At 31.1% G+C, this 17,938-nt stretch overlaps 5 non-coding genes across 5 annotated transcripts; 4 read left to right on the plus strand and 1 right to left on the minus strand.

Annotated features, from left to right (window-relative positions):
• Nucleotides 1-11,242: 11,242 nt before the first annotated feature.
• TRNAE-UUC (transfer RNA glutamic acid (anticodon UUC)) lies at nt 11,243-11,316 on the plus strand. Its single transcript has one exon. It is a non-coding gene; the product is annotated as a tRNA-Glu (tRNA).
• Nucleotides 11,317-11,415: 99 nt separating this feature from the next.
• On the plus strand, nt 11,416-11,489 carry TRNAN-GUU (transfer RNA asparagine (anticodon GUU)). The gene has a single exon. It is a non-coding gene; the product is annotated as a tRNA-Asn (tRNA).
• Nucleotides 11,490-11,585: 96 nt separating this feature from the next.
• On the plus strand, nt 11,586-11,657 carry TRNAT-CGU (transfer RNA threonine (anticodon CGU)). The gene has a single exon. It is a non-coding gene; the product is annotated as a tRNA-Thr (tRNA).
• Nucleotides 11,658-11,791: 134 nt separating this feature from the next.
• Nucleotides 11,792-11,863, plus strand: TRNAW-CCA (transfer RNA tryptophan (anticodon CCA)). The gene has a single exon. It is a non-coding gene; the product is annotated as a tRNA-Trp (tRNA).
• Nucleotides 11,864-12,126: 263 nt separating this feature from the next.
• TRNAA-AGC (transfer RNA alanine (anticodon AGC)) lies at nt 12,127-12,199 on the minus strand. Its single transcript has one exon. It is a non-coding gene; the product is annotated as a tRNA-Ala (tRNA).
• Nucleotides 12,200-17,938: the final 5,739 nt, after the last annotated feature.

Consider the following 17,938-nt stretch of genomic DNA (forward strand, 5'->3'; position numbering starts at 1 on the left):
ATAGATACATCTGATGAGATTCCTAAGTGGATTTAGATGTGAGCAATGAAAAGAATAAAATAAAAAGAATATTAACAACATGAACCTTTTAGGACTACTTAAATAATAAGAACAAAGATATAAATCTCTTAGGCATATAATAATTCAACATAAACATTAGCAAAGTAAGTTTATCTTCACATTTATAAATTACATTAAAATAATCTTAAAATGAAAAAATACTCAAACCGCATCCCTATATTCTTAGCCTAAAAGATAAATCCACTTGTATCCACACAATCTGGCAAATGTATGATATCAATTCTATCAAAAAATAACAATCAAAAAAAAACCACAATAAACCAAATAACTAAATTTGTAAGGGTTTTAGGCAACATCATACACCACTATGATGATCACCTTAGCAATCAATTCCACCATTATATACACCTTTCTATTGTGCATAATGACTCTCCCATTGCTCAAACTATCAATGAAGTTCTAGTTAATATCATGGTCAACCCCAAAGGATTGTCTCCTATGAAGGCTTAATGATTTTAATTACTTTCAATATTTTTCAAAGTTTTAAAATACAAATCATATATATATATATATATATATATATATATATATATATATATATATATATATATATATATATATATATATATATATATATATCCACTTATGCAATTTATTCCATGCAAAAAAAATTTATCATTAATATGTTTTTATCACATTTGGTGATGAAGAATAATTCCAAAAATCGTAATATGTAATTTACCATTAGACTTTTTTGGTAATTTTTTAATAGAACGGTGATTAAGATAGGGAAACTGTTCATTGTCAAAATGAGAAAAAGTGAACCTATAAAGTTTAAGAGGATGGAGATTTTACTGACTTTCTTATTGGAATTAAATTCCAAATGGTCGTTCTTTAATTTATTTTTTCAAAATTAACACCTCCTACCTTTCTTAACATTGAGTTATTAAAATATAGGTATGCTAGTTAATCCTCTCATGGCAACAAAAGTATTGTCATAGGTTTTTATTAAATTGATAAGAAATTGCATTTCTTGTTACATATTATTAGAAAAAGAAGTGGATCATATCCAATCCTGCCAGTAGAATATGAATCATTACAAATGCATGTAAAATGTGGAGAACATTGAACATATAAAAATGCAAGAGTCTTTAATTCTAAATGCACATGGAAGATGCATTCTAATTTAATATATATATATTCAATGAGGGATCCATATTCAAAAATGGAATTTATTGTTTTTTTCTAGTGGTGCAATATCTTCTTCACTACATTTAGAGGTCTTCCCTTGATCTCACTCTCTAGCATTGCTACAACCACCTCTAGGTCACATATTTGGTTCAAGTATTGTAGTAAAGATGGTTGACATGTTTGCAATATAGTGAGATCTAATAGAATCTTGGTTTAAAATTCCCCTAAATCTAACTTGGTATTATAATGTAGTCATCCTTTTAGATTTCACACTTATTGGGTTCATCACTTTCACCCTTTTTTTCATTTGTAGGTGTGATCTCATAGTCTTCTATGAGAAAACTATGGGAAATTAATGAAGTGATAATTTTATGATAGGGAAGAGATTAGGTTTTAAGTTTACTAACCTTTGTTGGCCAATTTCGCAATAGAGACTGAGGTCATTAGGAAAAACAAGCTTAAACATAGCATCAATGTTGACCATCTCCTTTGAGTTAATTACTCCAAGAAAACTATTTTATTTTATGATCATGCATTTTTATTCATTATTAAGATTATATTGAGTGCTTTGGAATCAAATTTAATGGTTTAAAGTGGATCCAATTTTTGTTTAGTAGATACCTCTAATGAGAATCCTTAGTGAATTTAGATGTGAATAATGAAAAAAGATAAAATAAAAAGAATATTAACAACTTGAACCTTTTAGGACCAATTAAATAATAAGAGAAAAGATATAAATCTCTTAGGCATATATTAATTCAACATGAACATTAGCAAAGTAAGTTTATCTTCGCATTTATAAATTACATTAAAAAAATCTTTAAATGAAAAAATACTCAAACCGCATCCCTATATTCTTAATCTAAAATATAAATCCACTCATATCTACACAATTAGAAAATGTACAATATAAATTCTATCAAAAAATAGCATTCAAATAAAAACCACAATAAACCATATAACTAAATTTGTAAGGGTTTTAGGCAAGAGCCTACAACACTATGGTGACTTGTGAGCCTCTCCTATGGGAGGTCTTGGGTTTGAGTCTACTACAACTTAACACATAATGATAATAAATATCAAAAAAACAAAAACTAATCTAGGCTTTGGCCCTTTAACTATCAAAAAATATAAATCTCCAAGGGTTTCATAAAATTCTCCCAAACAAACAAAAACTAGTAGAACTCATCTTATTGATAGAAATGCTAAAAATGTTTGGCTTTGAATAAACCCCCCAAAAATTATTGAACTATTTTCCATAGTTAAAAGGAAAATAATTCAGGAAGAGGATTGATGACTTTTCAGAAGCATAAAGTCAGTTCGGGGAGCAAAGCTCACACACAAAGCATATCGGCTTAAAATTTAGAGAAATGTAATGCCCCGCCAAGGGATCCAAAAGAAATTACCTAAAGTTTTACTAAGTTTTCCAAAAAAAAAAAAAAATTACAAGAAAGATTAATCCATACACATCAAACACATAGTAGTGGAAGCAATAACATACAATCAACTAGAAGCATACATAATAGGTTACATTCCTTAATGATCCCATGATGTTGAATCACATTTAAATTTAACTAATATTAACTCTAGCAACTACCACATCCATATGAAAGAATAATTAAAAAATCCAATGTCCATTTAAATAATATACATTTGTTCTGAATGCCACTTGGCAATAAAATTCAGAATGCTCAATCATCCACTGTACATGTCACAGGGTATGAAAGGCTACAAGAATATACATATATAGAAATAGAAATACATCATCCTCCTTGAATCCATGATATGAAGTACAATAAAATAAATGAAACCATCTACCATACATGATACATCCATCCATCATAAAAGATATATACATCCATCATAATGATATATAGAAAGAATGAAAATAAATGCAAACAATGTAGCTCTAGCCACAGTGACTATGGATGGATCTCAATGGTAAGAGTGAAAAAGCACTACCACCTGAACGCATGGAACCTAAATGGCCCACTCCCACTGTGCTGAGGAGATAGTCTCAAGTCCCAAATAGGATATCAAACCACATATCAAAAGTACAAATTAAGTCTAGAAAATCCTGAAAGCAATCTAACTCAAAGGTTCTAAGACAGGTTGACATCTAGTTCCCAGAGGCACATAAGACACGTAGGAAATCTACTATGTAAGTAGGAAAGTGTCATCGCATGAATCATGCTGGAGTTACCCTAGCAGTCTCTCAGGACCCCAGGGTCCCTAGTGATCTCTATGCAGCCACTAGTATCCACTCATACTGACAAGGCATACTACGGAATGCAAGGTCACAACTAAGCGTTCTCTCTACTCCCATCCTAGTGTATACTAGCACGTTAAGCATGGGCGAGAACATACAAAGACTCTTATTAAGTTTATTTTAATCCCCATTTAGTGTAATATTTTCACTTATAAACAACTTACAATGGGTTACCTTGGCAGCCACTTAGGGCCTTGGCCCCCATTGCAAGCCACTTCTCAACACTACATACAAATAACCTACCCTAGGCTCATAGAGTACAAATCAATAATCATATAAAAATCACCTCAATCATACACAAGTGATTGGAAAGCATCAAAAGTTAAATCATAATAATCACATCAATTGTCTGCGAGCAACTAGAAAGCATCAAAGATAAATCACAATATCCATTGGTTCTCAATGACCAATTGGAAAGTATCCCAATAATATTGATTAAAGACTCCAAAATAGTCAAGTCAATTATGTCATAACATGACATCATGAAGAACAAAGAAACCAAACACCTTAGTCCTATCAAAGCGACTAGAAAGCAATTCAAATATAACTGATCAAGGACTCGTAAATGGTTAAGTCAAGTAAGTCATACATTCCCCTCAATGTCATACAAGATCATTGGAAGGCAATAACGAAGAGTAAATACAAACATATCATAGAGCATACTAAACACATTACCATGGTTGGGTTAAAAAGATCGAAATCAAACATCATAATATCACAAATGCAAAACTCCCAAGCCTCTGGTAACAACCTAAGATTGGTCAAAACTAGGTCAACTCCAAAACTCCAAAATATAGACAATAGCAAAATAGTACAGTTTCATAGTTTGGATTTGATTTGAAAGCATATTGATGAGTTAAACATGAGGTTTTCAATCTTTGCATTTCAATGTACGTTTTCAAGTAGAAGAATTCTCAGTTTATTCTACAAGTCAACTCGTTCATTAATTTGGATAAAATATAAAATTATTCCCATTTATATTAAGTCAATTTCCCTAATATACTCTAAGGATAATTTATGTATTTATCTTACAATTACTAAAATAATCCTAGTATATTTTCAATTTACAATTTCATTAAAATCAAAATTAAATAAGTTTTCAACCTTATCAACTAATAATCACTATTAAAGTCATTAAATTATATTAAATAAAATTATATTATGTAAAATTAATAATATATATATATATAAACTTTATTTTAATTAATTATTAATAATTAAAAATATTTATTAACTTATAAAACTATATATTTTTATTTTTATTTTTTTTAAATTATTAATGAATGAATTTTATTTAATTTACAATTTAAAAACATCACATAATATAAAAATTTAATAAAATTTAAAATTTAAAATAAATTAATTTTTTGTTTTTGTTTAAAACACATACATTATAAAGCGTTTATAAAGGCCCGCTGGCCTGTCTACTTACACAACATCGCAGCAACTCTACTACTACTGTAGCAGAGTAATGTCACGTTAACAATAGTACTTGCTGCCATAGTAGCAGTGTCTGCTATGAGTACCAGTGCGGCGACAGGGTAAAAAAAAGGTAAGGTGGTAGGGGGTGGGTAAAACCCACCCCTCTCCAAAAGTTATATTATAATTTTTTTTTTAATATTTAAATCAAATAAAACTCATCCAACAATAATTTTTGAATATAATTTTGTTTATTTAAAACAAACCCCTCCTTTATTATTAAGTTTTAATTATATATATATATATATATATATATATATATATATATATATATATGTATGTATGTATGTATGTATGTATGTATGTATGTATGTATGTATGTATGTATGTATGTATGTCATTTGCACATATAATCTAATAGAAGAATTACTATCAACCATTCAAATTTTCCTTTTTAGAATTTTCTTCTCTTTCAAACCCTACCCAAATTTAATTTCTTAGTTCTATTTTAATTCAAACCCAAATCCCAATTTAATTTCCAAAATTATGATTCTACTAAAGGAGGATTGCAATGATATTTTAATCTCCCATAATTAGACAAAAACAACATGCATACTTGAATTCCAAATTACAAGATTGAAAGATTCGTCACAGAGAATTATTTAGACAACCATTAATAGACATGATGAAGACAGAAGAGAGAGAGAGAGAGAGAGAGAGAGAGAGAGAGAGAGAGAGAGAGAGAGAGTAATAAAATATGCAAAAATCACAAGCATCTACCTGGACACTGATGCTAGTCGGTATGTCCTAGAAAATTATAGAGAAATCTGCTCCTCTTAGAACCTTCTCCTTTTCGAAAATTTCTTCCTTCTCCCAAAATTCGTGGTCAAGATTTGTGTCCCCCAAAAAAAGAACCCTCCAATTATGATAAAGAGTTCTCTCCTTAAATCAAGGCACTAATTGTGTGTTCACTTGGGAGAACTCCGTGCTCACCAGACTTCCACTCCTATTAACTTTTCTTAATCTTTTCTATGTCTTTTCCATGCATGTTAAATTGAATTATTAAATAACTTTATTTAATTTTCACTTGACTTCTCTTTTAATTAATTTATTAATTTTCAATCGCATTCGCACTTTATGCAATTAAAATATCTTTATTAAATTCACTTGTTTTATCTTTTAATTAATTTCTTATATTTTAATCTCATGCACGCATCATGCGAACTTAAAACTTCTAATAAATTAATTTCTTTTTTCACTTCTAAATTTATTTTCTAAACTTAATTGATAAAATATTTATAATATTATTTAGCATTTATTTTAAAATGAACTCTAAATATATTATTATTAAATTAAATAAATATTATCATGTTCTAAAATTATCCTTATAACTTTTATCTTTGAATTTAATTCTTTTTATTTAATTAATTTTGCCAATTAATTAAATATAATTAAATATTAAAATATCATAATAATTTTCCATTAAATTAAATCATTAATTTAATCTTTTAATTAGACTTAATTAATACAAAATTCACCAAAGACTCATAAAGCACAATACGAAAATCCATCATAGCAAAACACATTCAAAATCAAATTAAAGGGTTATTATCACGAATTAACGTCATTTGACACATTCGGAGGGTATTCAACTCAGATACAAATGGCTTAAAGGTTTAGGATTTGGACTTAAGAATTTATCTCCCCTCTCCTACCGTTGAGATAATGCGACAGGGTACACTCATCCTGGCAATTCAGGGAAGTGGATACCTAGTACTCGTAACCTACATAAAATCCATGCATGTACAAACACAATATTCTAAGCTAAATAGGCAATGGCTGGAAGTGGTGCATAGTGTAGATCCCGACTAACAGGTGAGTACGACTCCCTTCCTTAACCACATCAAAAATGCCATACATAAAGAAAACAAATAGGCACACCATACACATGCAGTATTGGGTAAGTATCCATAAGAAAATACATATGATAATAAATCTTCTAACTAATCATCATCAATAACTGCAAACACTGTGATAATCATCATGCATATTTCCCAATTTAGAATTTTCTTCTCTTTCAAACCCTACTCAAATTTAATTTCTCAGTTCCATTTTAATTCAAACCCAAATTTCGATTTAATTTCCAAAATTATGATTCTACTGAAGGAGGATTGCAATGATATTTTAATCTCCCATAATCAGACAAAAACAACATGCATGCCTGAATTCCAAATTACAAGATTGAAAGATTCGTCACAAAGAATTATTTAGACAAGCATTAACAGACACGATGAAGACAGGAGAGAGAGAGAGAGAGAGAGAGAGAGAGAGAGAGAGAGAGAGAGAGAGAGAGAGAGAGAGAGAGAGAGAGAGAGAGTAATACAATATGCAAAAATCACAAGCGTCTACCTGGACACTGATGCTAATTGCTAGGTCCTAGAAAACTATAAAGAAATCCACTCCTCTCATAACCTTCTCCTTTCTAGAAATTTCTTCCTTCTCCCAAAATTCGCGGTCAAGATTTGTGCCCCCAAAAAAAATGAAGCCTCCAATTGTGATAAAGAGTTCTCTCCTTAAATCAGGGCACTAATTATGCATTCACTCGGGAGAACTCTGTGCTCACCAGACTTTCACTCCTATTTTTTTAATCTTTTCTTTGTCTTTTCCATGCATGTTAAATTAAATTATTAAATAACTTTATTTATTTTTCACTTGACTTCTCTTTTAATTAATTTATTAATTTTCAATCGCATGTGCACTTTATGCAATTAAAATATATTTATTAAATTCACTTGTTTTATCTTTTAATTAATTTCTTATATTTTAATCTCATGCACGCATCATGTGAACTTAAAACTTCTAATAAATTAATTTATTTTTCCACTTCTAAATTTATTTTCTAAACTTAATTGATAAAATATTTATAATATTATTTACTATTTATTTAAAAATGAACTCTAAATATATTATTATTAAATTAAATGAATATTATCACATTCTAAAATTATCCTTATAACTTTTATCTTTGAATTTAATTTTTTTATTTAATTAATTTTTTTAATTAATTAAATATAATTAAATATTCAAATATCATAATAATTTTTCATTAAATTAAATCATTAATTTAATATTTTAATTAGACTTAATTAATAGAAAATTCACCAAAGACTCATAAAGCACAATACGAAAACCCATCATAGTAAAACACATTCAAAATCAAATTAAAGGGTTATAATCATGAATTAACGTCATTTGACACATTCGGAGGGTACTCAACTCAGATACTTGTCCTAATTTTCAATTAGGACAAATGGCGTAAAGGTTTAGGATTTGGACTTAAGAATTTATCTCCCCTCTCTTACCATTGAGATAATGCGACAACGTATGCTCATCCTAGCAATTCAGAGAAGTCGATGCCCAATACTCATAACCTACATAAAATCCACACATGTACAAACACAATATTTTAAGCTAAACAGGCAATGGTCGAAAGTGGTGCATAGTGTAGATCCTGACTAGCAGGTGAGTACGACTCCCTTCCTTAACCACATCAGAAACGCCATACATAAAGAAAACAAACACGCACACCATGCACATGTAGTATCGAGTAAGTATCCATAAGAAAATACATATGATAATAAATCATCTAACTAATCATCATCAATAATTGCAAACACTGTGATAATCATCATGCATACATGAAATATAAAGTACCAAGTAATCTCATCATAAATCAACTAAATCTAAAACAATATTTGATAATCTCAAAACAATACTACTAGTAATCAAGCATAAAATTGGCCTAAAAGAGCTCGGCAATGATAACAAAAATCAAACTAGGAGTAGGCACTACAAGAAAGATCATTGGTTGGCATCTTTGAATTGATGAATCTAGTATCTCAACTCTTTAAAGAAATATACAAGCACCACTATACATAGGAACAATTTATTATGCATGAAAGAAGAAGATGGAATCTGGAGTTCATACTAGAACTTAGATCATTAAGAATGACTAGTACAAAGAAACGTGCATGGAGAGAACCATGTTTATGATGGTGACTAGTACAAATAGAAGTGAAGGAAGTTAAAACATCATGTTCAATTGTTGAAACCTAATACTAATGATGCACCAATTTATCTCATCATTCAAATATACTCAACCATGTGATAACATATTTGAAAATAATTTTTTGAGAATTTCATTCATTTGATTATTTATGATTATTTTCTTTATAAAATCATAGAATGATTTGTATGCTAAAAAGGGGGAAAATAGATTAATAACCAATTTATGTTTTAGATTTATTATTAAACCAATTATTATTTCATTTAAAAAATAAAATAAAATATCTTTAGTTAAATTTTGTGATTTGAGATTATATGCATGAAAAATGACAAAATCAAACATAAATGTTGCTTACATATCTAGATTTTATTTTTTAATTTATTGTACTATAACTTAGTTTAATTCTAGAATTTGGAACAATTGACATGCAAAAAAGAAAAAACAAATTATAAATGTTGTTCATGTCTAGATTAAGTCCTATTTTCTTCAATTTGACAATTATAAGAATAGAAATGACACACATGCAAAGAGACAAGATAGAAGAGAAATGTTGCTAACAAATATTGCATTTATATCTAGATTTTAGCTTTAAATTTAGAGTCAATTCATTTCAAAAAGTTGAAAATAGATATTGTTTTAGCTTTGAAATTTCAAATGACTTGCATGTAAAAAGAAAGAAAAATTAGAAATGTTATTGTTGTTGTTTTCTACTTTACAATTACAATATATTCTATTAATTTAAAGTCAAATGATTTTTACTAATGCCTACATACTTAATAAGATACACATATATCAACCTGCATTATTAGCATCTTATTCAATTGCCATTAAAATCTACAGGTAAAAATTAGTTTTAGATTTTTTATTTTATTTTTAAATTTAAATAATAAACATGTTGATATGATCATAGCTCTCTGAGATTGAATTTTTGTTAATATAAAAAATAGGCTATTGGCATTATTTTATTATAATTAAAAAAAAATTGCAATCTTGTTATTCCCTGTTTAAAGTGCAAGCACTGGGGAAAAGAACAATGAAGAAAATGCTCAATCTATCCAAAAAGGTAATCATCCACTCTACTTATGAATATAATTGCCTCCTAATAATTGAAGAGGGCTTTGAGAACACATTCCTTCCCTTACATATATAAAATTCATTTTATTATAACTTATATTTTCGCCTCTAAATTTCACTAGAGGGTTTTGAGATTGCATATCTTCCTTTGCATTGAGTCATTTGTTACATTAGAAATACCAACATTTTGCCCCACATTTGTGATGACTTTGAGAAGGAACTACTTTTCTATTAAATCATATTATATAGGTTAGTTATAATTAAAGAGTCTTGTCTAGGTTCCAACTGCTTGATAAGGAAAAAACTTGTATGCCTAATAAGAACTTCTTAGCTAAAATGTGTGATGATTAATGAATCATCAGAATGTGGATCAATTTAGAGAATTTTTTTAATAAAGGATTGGAACAAATGTGAAGAATACTAGTCAAATGAAAGAAGAAACCACCCCTGGCAGAGCAAGAGGGAAAGAGGCGAGAGAGAGAGAGAGAGAGAGAGAGAGAGAGTAGAGAAGTAGCTAAGAAACAAGACAACCAAAGGAGTCCATCACAAAGGAGGAAAGGGTACAACAAGGGAGCCAGAACAGGGGAGCGAAGATCAAACAACAAAAAAGAGGGATTGAGCTCACCCAAATACAGAGAAGGTGATCTCGGACATGAGAATGAGAGGAAATGCATACAAGAAAGAGGCATACCAAGATAAAAGGATATTTATAGAGCTACACCTACCATAATGATGAGGAAAACAGTTCAAAATTGTCGTTACCATGAAAGATAGTGTTATGCCTAACATTTATCCAAACATCTATCAGCCCAAAGTCGCCATGTTAAATAACATATCCATAATTTACTAATTTAGAATCAAACAAGAACTTGATATACAAATATAAAATTATTTAATATTTTTGATTTAAGGAGGATTTTTTTTTAAATCTTTGTTTATTTGCGAAATTCTTAATTAGAATTAAAATTCTATCCTATTTGATATCGCACAAGAAATATTCAAATTGTTTAACAATTACAGTTTGCACCACATTTGCATAGTCCGTAAGGTAGGGTAGAGGGAAGTATAGAGATTAGTGAAGACATTTTGCATCTTGAAAAGGTGAAGAGGATAGAGGCAAAACTTGTATGATGAGAGTGAAGTAAAAGATAAAAATTCACTTGGACAGGTAGCACTGGAGAAATGTAGAAGAATTTCAAACATCCGTTGTCGTCTAGTCCGGTTAGGATATCTGGCTTTCACCCAGACGACCCGGGTTCAAATCCCGGCAACGGAACAACTTTTAACTTTAGCAGGATTGAGAATTTTCTCTGAACATCTCCAAAGTAGGAAACACAAATTTCAGGTTTATGTTTCGATCAGAGAAAGTACAACAGCTGGAATAGCTCAGTTGGTTAGAGCGTGTGGCTGTTAACCACAAGGTCGGAGGTTCAAGCCCTCCTTCTAGCGCACCTAATCTTTAGAGCTTTTGCATTCCAAATTAAATTTTGGGAAGCGTGATCAATCATTATTTTTTGGGTTGACAGAACTAACAAAAGCTGTATTGCCTCCATAGCATAGTGGTAGTGCGTTCGCTTCGTAAGCGAAAGGTCGCGAGTTCGATCCTCGCTGGGGGCTCACGTTAACCACCTCTTCCCCAGCACATGATGGCAGTATTCCCAACAGAAATCGACTCTGCTCCCCAAAAAACGCTTTTATCACTTGCAAGTTTCTATGTCTAAAATTAATCTTGTAGGTGATTTTAATAACAAGGATCCGTGGCGCAATGGTAGCGCGTCTGACTCCAGATCAGAAGGTTGCGTGTTCGATTCACGTCGGGTTCAATCCCTCATGGCTTTTGCAGAGCTTTGTTGAGTTGCTGATATCAACAACCTTCTTCATCCGGCAAATGCTTCATCTCTTAAACACACTTGTATCCTTTTCATTTATGCTCAGAAAGAGAAATTTCACAAAACGGAAACATGTTTTCTTTTCCACACATCGTCCAACATGAGCACGCTGCTTGATCGTCGAATTGCCTAGAAAACTGAATTCAATTTAGTTTTGTCACAAATGCCCCTCTAAGTAAAGTAGGCATTTGAAAAGCTGGAGATGCGGGGTATCGATCCCCGTACCTCTCGCATGCTAAGCGAGCGCTCTACCATCTGAGCTACATCCCCTACGCCTTTAAACTCATTTCCTTTTCTGCTTACCAATGATTTAACATCTGCGGATTTATGTTATTAATCACCATCCCTCTGCCGAAAATCCTTGCAACTAAATCTACTGACCATGTCCCTTGCAGATGCGACAGGTCAAGAAACCATTATTTTGTTGAGGCATCTCCCCATACTCCATTCAAAAATCCCCAATTCGGCACACAAAGGAAGGAAGTTAGCACTAGTAATGGAGATTTGCTTCAAAGTTTCTGGCCACCATGGAAATCTATGCAGAGACATTACAATCTCTTTCAACAATTGGTTTAGTTCTTGGGCATTTTTAGGGTGCCCACTACAATTGTGATTCGAAATTTTTGTCATTTGTAGAGCATGTGCATAATGCAAGAGGAAAATGATGAAGGTTTATCTTGAGAGCCTCTTTGTTGTGTAAAACCTGCTAACTCTTATTGAAGCCGTTCGAGAATGATGGGTAAGAGGAAGCTACAAATGACACCACACACAAATAGTGTTACAAAACCCGTAACCTAAGTGAAGTTGGGTGCATTCTCTTTGATTTTACCCATTATTCCTTGATGTAATTCACCAATGTTAAACCCTTAAAGATCAACAAACTTAAAAACCCAAACATGGTCAAGAAACCATTATTTTGTTGAGGCATCTCCCCATACTCCATTCAAAAATCCCCAATTCGGCACACAAAGGAAGGAAGTTAGCACTAGTAATGGAGATTTGCTTCAAAGTTTCTGGCCACCATGGAAATCTATGCAGAGACATTACAATCTCTTTCAACAATTGGTTTAGTTCTTGGGCATTTTTAGGGTGCCCACTACAATTGTGATTCGAAATTTTTGTCATTTGTAGAGCATGTGCATAATGCAAGAGGAAAATGATGAAGGTTTATCTTGAGAGCCTCTTTGTTGTGTAAAACCTGCTAACTCTTATTGAAGCCGTTCGAGAATGATGGGTAAGAGGAAGCTACAAATGACACCACACACAAATAGTGTTACAAAACCCGTAACCTAAGTGAAGTTGGGTGCATTCTCTTTGATTTTACCCATTATTCCTTGATGTAATTCACCAATGTTAAACCCTTAAAGATCAACAAACTTAAAAACCCAAACATGTGTTAGCCCAAAGAAACCCGACAGGTAAACTAACTGAGTTGAGAATAAGAATAATCTACGTATTGATCTTTTGAGACTACCACTTGATAGACCAAATCATCTCAAACAAGTGGAGAGTCCTAACATATTGAGCCTATCACAAACAAGCGGAGAGTCCCAACATGTTGAACCTATGCATAGACCAAAGGAAACATGCATAACTAATCATGGTGGATCTATTGCTTTAGTGGAGCACTCCCCTCTAGATAGCCTTAGACATTCTAAATCCACCATAAACTCTACATCTCAAAATTTGGAATTAAAATCAATTAATTACTTTTCTTTACCTCTTATTCAAATATATAAGCAATTCTCCCTTAAAAAGATAGTGACATTCCTTCCAAACATTTTTGGAAGCTTCCTCCCTATTTCTTTGTCAGTGCTACCTTTTCTTTATATTTCTCTGCCACCACTTCCAACTCCATTTTGAAATTTTTCATGCTACACAACCCTACAGCTCCCTCCCCCATCTGCACTAAAAATGTTGAGCTACAAATAAAGATAATTGTTTAAGGAGGAGGTAGTCCTCTTTCTTGACACCTAAATTGGAATTGTTGAGTGGTTTTGTCAGGATAAATTAAATTTCTTTCTATTGTATCATCAATTTCTATTTGAATGGCCATTTTTTCCTTAAGATTTTCTTGTAGTGGTTGGGTGAAGTTGTGGATCTGAATGCAAACAAGTGGGAGTTGAAAAACAGAAACACTTCAACATGTATAAATATTGTTGCTCGTCTACCATGTTATAAATTTTATGAGATACAACAGACCCAAGGATGACTATGAAATTTGTTGATTCCCATCGTATCATCATGGCTACAAGCATAAGCAAGAAAAATGAACCTGCATGTGACAATAGGGCCAACTTTATTTCTGACAAAATGAGCAATTTATGAATTGATTCCCACACACTAGGTGAATCATAATAATAGAACTCTGGTGAATGACCAAGTCCAAGATTTTTGAAGGCCATTTATTTTTTAACTACGTTTAAATATTATTATTTATTTGTCACTTTCACGATTTGCACTCCACTAGACATCAATTTCCCTCATTATCTTGAATGAATCTGTCTTCTATCTTAACCATTTTTTAGTCATTCCGTTTTAATTTAGGCTGCATTCAAATACAGACATTTGTGTTCATGTGTTATTTTCTTTTCAATTATATAACTAATGACCCCCAGTGAGTTGTGCAAGACTTGGGACTAATTTCGTTTGTCAAAGACTTTTTTTTACTAATCAAAGTGGTTTGAAAGAGTCATGTGTAATGCAAATTATTTAAATAATTTGATTGTTCAATATTAATTATATGAAAGTGGCTATAAATTTTCCCAATATTATATTTTCCATATAAATGGGAATGCAATAATGATATGCACTTGTCTAAATCAGACGTCGAAATAGATTGACATCTATATAAATTTTTGTAATTGATTAAGAATCTACGAATACCTAATATCTATCTTATATGGTATGCATTTGTGGTACTAGAAAAAAGATCAAAACCCAACACATATTTAGGTTGGCCTCTACAAGAGTAATTGACAACCCAACAATATAAAGTATTAATGGAGCATATTTGCATTGTATGGAAAGGGTGAAAGGCAATGGTTTTAGTTAGAAATTTGTGATGGCTAATATTGTGATCAATTTTTTTTAAAAGTGACCAAGAGCTTGATAAGGGGTGAAAATAATAAGAGATTAGTAAATATCAAATAGGGAGAAACATGATGAAGTAAAAAATATATTATATGAAAGCATATTATAATATAAACAAAGTTTATGACCTTAAAAACATGTTGAATAGTGAGAAGTAAATATTAAAACACATTATCATATTTAATATTTAAAAAATATAAACTCAAAATTTATTAGTAGAACAAAAATACAAATTTTAAATCTTTAGTTTAAACCCTTTAATTTTTATTTCTAAATTTAGTTACACAATAGCTAATTAATAGAATGTATATTTTATTAAGAGGAATAATATGTTTCTATTATCATATTATTTGATGATTTTAATAAATAATACTGACTAAAAAATAAAGTGTGTGTGTGTGTGTATAAAATTTCATATTAAAATATCAAATATAAGATATTTAATTTTTATTAAAAAAATATTTTAAAACCTTACTTTTGAAATAGCTAAATAAGCCTCATTTTTATATAAAAGTTAAATTTCTTAAATTATCTAGTAGGATTCTCCATTCAATCAATTGAATCAACTCACTCTAATATTTAATTTATGATAGGACAGATATTATAGGATACTCCATTCAATCAATTCAATTAGCTCACTCTGATATTTAATTTATGATAGGACTGATTATTCTTTTAATTTATGACAGGACTGATATTGTATGTCCAGATCCACTATTCTTTTAATGCCACCAAAATATTGACTTTTAATGGCATGCCACTTCACCAAATTCAATATTTTCCAAAAGATTCTAACAAGTATTAAATGCATACTTATCAATTACTCTTTCTTTGTTTTGTTATTTAAAAAAAAAAAAAAAAATTTGGCAAAAGTGGACGAACCACTAAATATATTAATTTTATATAAAATCTGATTCAAGAGAGCTCAACCAGGAAAGAATCAATAAGAAAACCTAGCATCATCGCTCATAATAAAGATTATCAACATTTGCAACCTTTTATATCAACAATTAACTATTCAATCTTATAATTTTGAGAATTTCTATCCTTCCAAAGTTTCAAAATATGAAAAATTATAGATACCTTCATCAGATTTCAGCAACTTTTTAAACATATTTCAAAAATTCAAAAAATTATAACAAATTCATTATTACTCCTTAAAAACTATGCAATCCTCCCCATGTGAAGTCCCCCAATCTTTTTCCAAACTCAACCTACACATTGGAGATTGTGAAGTTGTTTCCTCCCGAGACCTGCATACCAAATCTGCAGAGACCTCAAGCATCCAATGTCAATTATTCACACCCAAATGTAGCAATTTCCTATCTCTTCTCACAACCACCTTACCAATTGATGTTGAAGCCTCGTGATCATTAACACCATAATCATCTTTTAATCCTTGTACAAAAATCTGAGTATCCGTATGCATCCAAGGAGAGACCCCTGCAACCACAACCTCACCACATTTAACTTCATAATCAGTGTTGGATAGACTCAACATGTCCAAATATAACATATCCCATATGCTTCACCCTCTCTTGAAGCTGGTAGCCCATAGCCCTACCTGTGGTTTGAAGAGCCGACTTCATTATGTGAGGGTTCTACATAGCCAACGAATTTTGAAGAGCTTCATACATGACCATAAACTCATGTTTCCATAGTAGTTGAGACCTTTGAAAAAATCCACCAACTAAAGCGTGCCCAAACCATAAATCATACTTGTGCAAATCCATTCTCAACTTGTTGTCATTCCAAAACTGTGGAATAATAACCTTTCTTGCCAAAACTTCTAGTAGGGGAACCAACTGTCGAATACATCGACGAATCATAGGAGAGTTAATATAAAACATCGAAGCCATTACCCTTTCATCAATTTGCAAAGGCAGAACAACTTCATCCACATTTAGAGGTATCCAAATTTTGTAATTCTTAGGTAATAAAGAACTATGATATTGATTATAGGACTCACATTTGATGGAAGACTCCACTGGCATTGACATATTTTGGGAGAGGGACACCAAGAACTAAACAATCTCTTGGAATATGAGAGAAAGAATGCCAAAAACATCGGGCGAGGTACACCACGTGGCCAATTTGGGAAATAATCGTATGCAAGTGACCTCCACCATATATCAACTTGGCAGCAATGAATGAAATGATGCAAGATTCATTCACATCTCCCACTATGCTTTGGTGACAAATTCAGATAGATGTAATAATATATAATTACCACTAATAATTCACTAACTCATTGGTAATCAACTTTTTTAGGTCTATATATTGCTCTATGAATGTGGTAGGATGTAATGTAAAATTGGTAATCCCATCACAACCTAGGTTAGAGAGGCAATCCACAACTTTATTCCCTTCTCTAAATGTGTGTGAAATTTTCACTTCAGTAATTTTGTCAATTAAATTCCAAATTTGTTGTAGGATATTATGAAGCGTCCATGACAATGTTTTCCTCTTAACACACACATTGACTATTACTTGGGAATCACCTTCAATTTGAACTTGTTGAAAATCCCCTTTCTTAGCAAGAAGTAATCCTAAGAATAAAGCTTCAGCCTCTGCTATATTGTTGGTTCCTAAAGGAAGGGGGGCCATTAAAATTGCATGCAAAAAACCCCTACAATCTCTTATACATGCACCTATTCTAGACTTTCCTAGGTTTCCTTTGGAAGCCCCATCAAAATTAAGCTTCACAAATCCTGCTTGTTGAGGTTGCCATTGTATTAATGACCTATCAATTTTTTCTTGGTTTCTCTTGAATTTGACTCCTAATGGAATAAATAATAATTTACATTCACGGATGATATGTCCATCCCATGTAGTAATAGGTGGATTGAATTTACATTTACTGATGTTGGCATTAGTAGTCTCTAAAATCAATTTTTAAAATTCAAAAAAATGATT

This window comes from Cupressus sempervirens, chromosome 6, assembly GCF_028749045.1.
Source record: "Cupressus sempervirens isolate cs-2001-9-10 chromosome 6, ASM2874904v1, whole genome shotgun sequence".
In the NCBI taxonomy this organism is placed as follows: domain Eukaryota; kingdom Viridiplantae; phylum Streptophyta; class Pinopsida; order Cupressales; family Cupressaceae; genus Cupressus; species Cupressus sempervirens.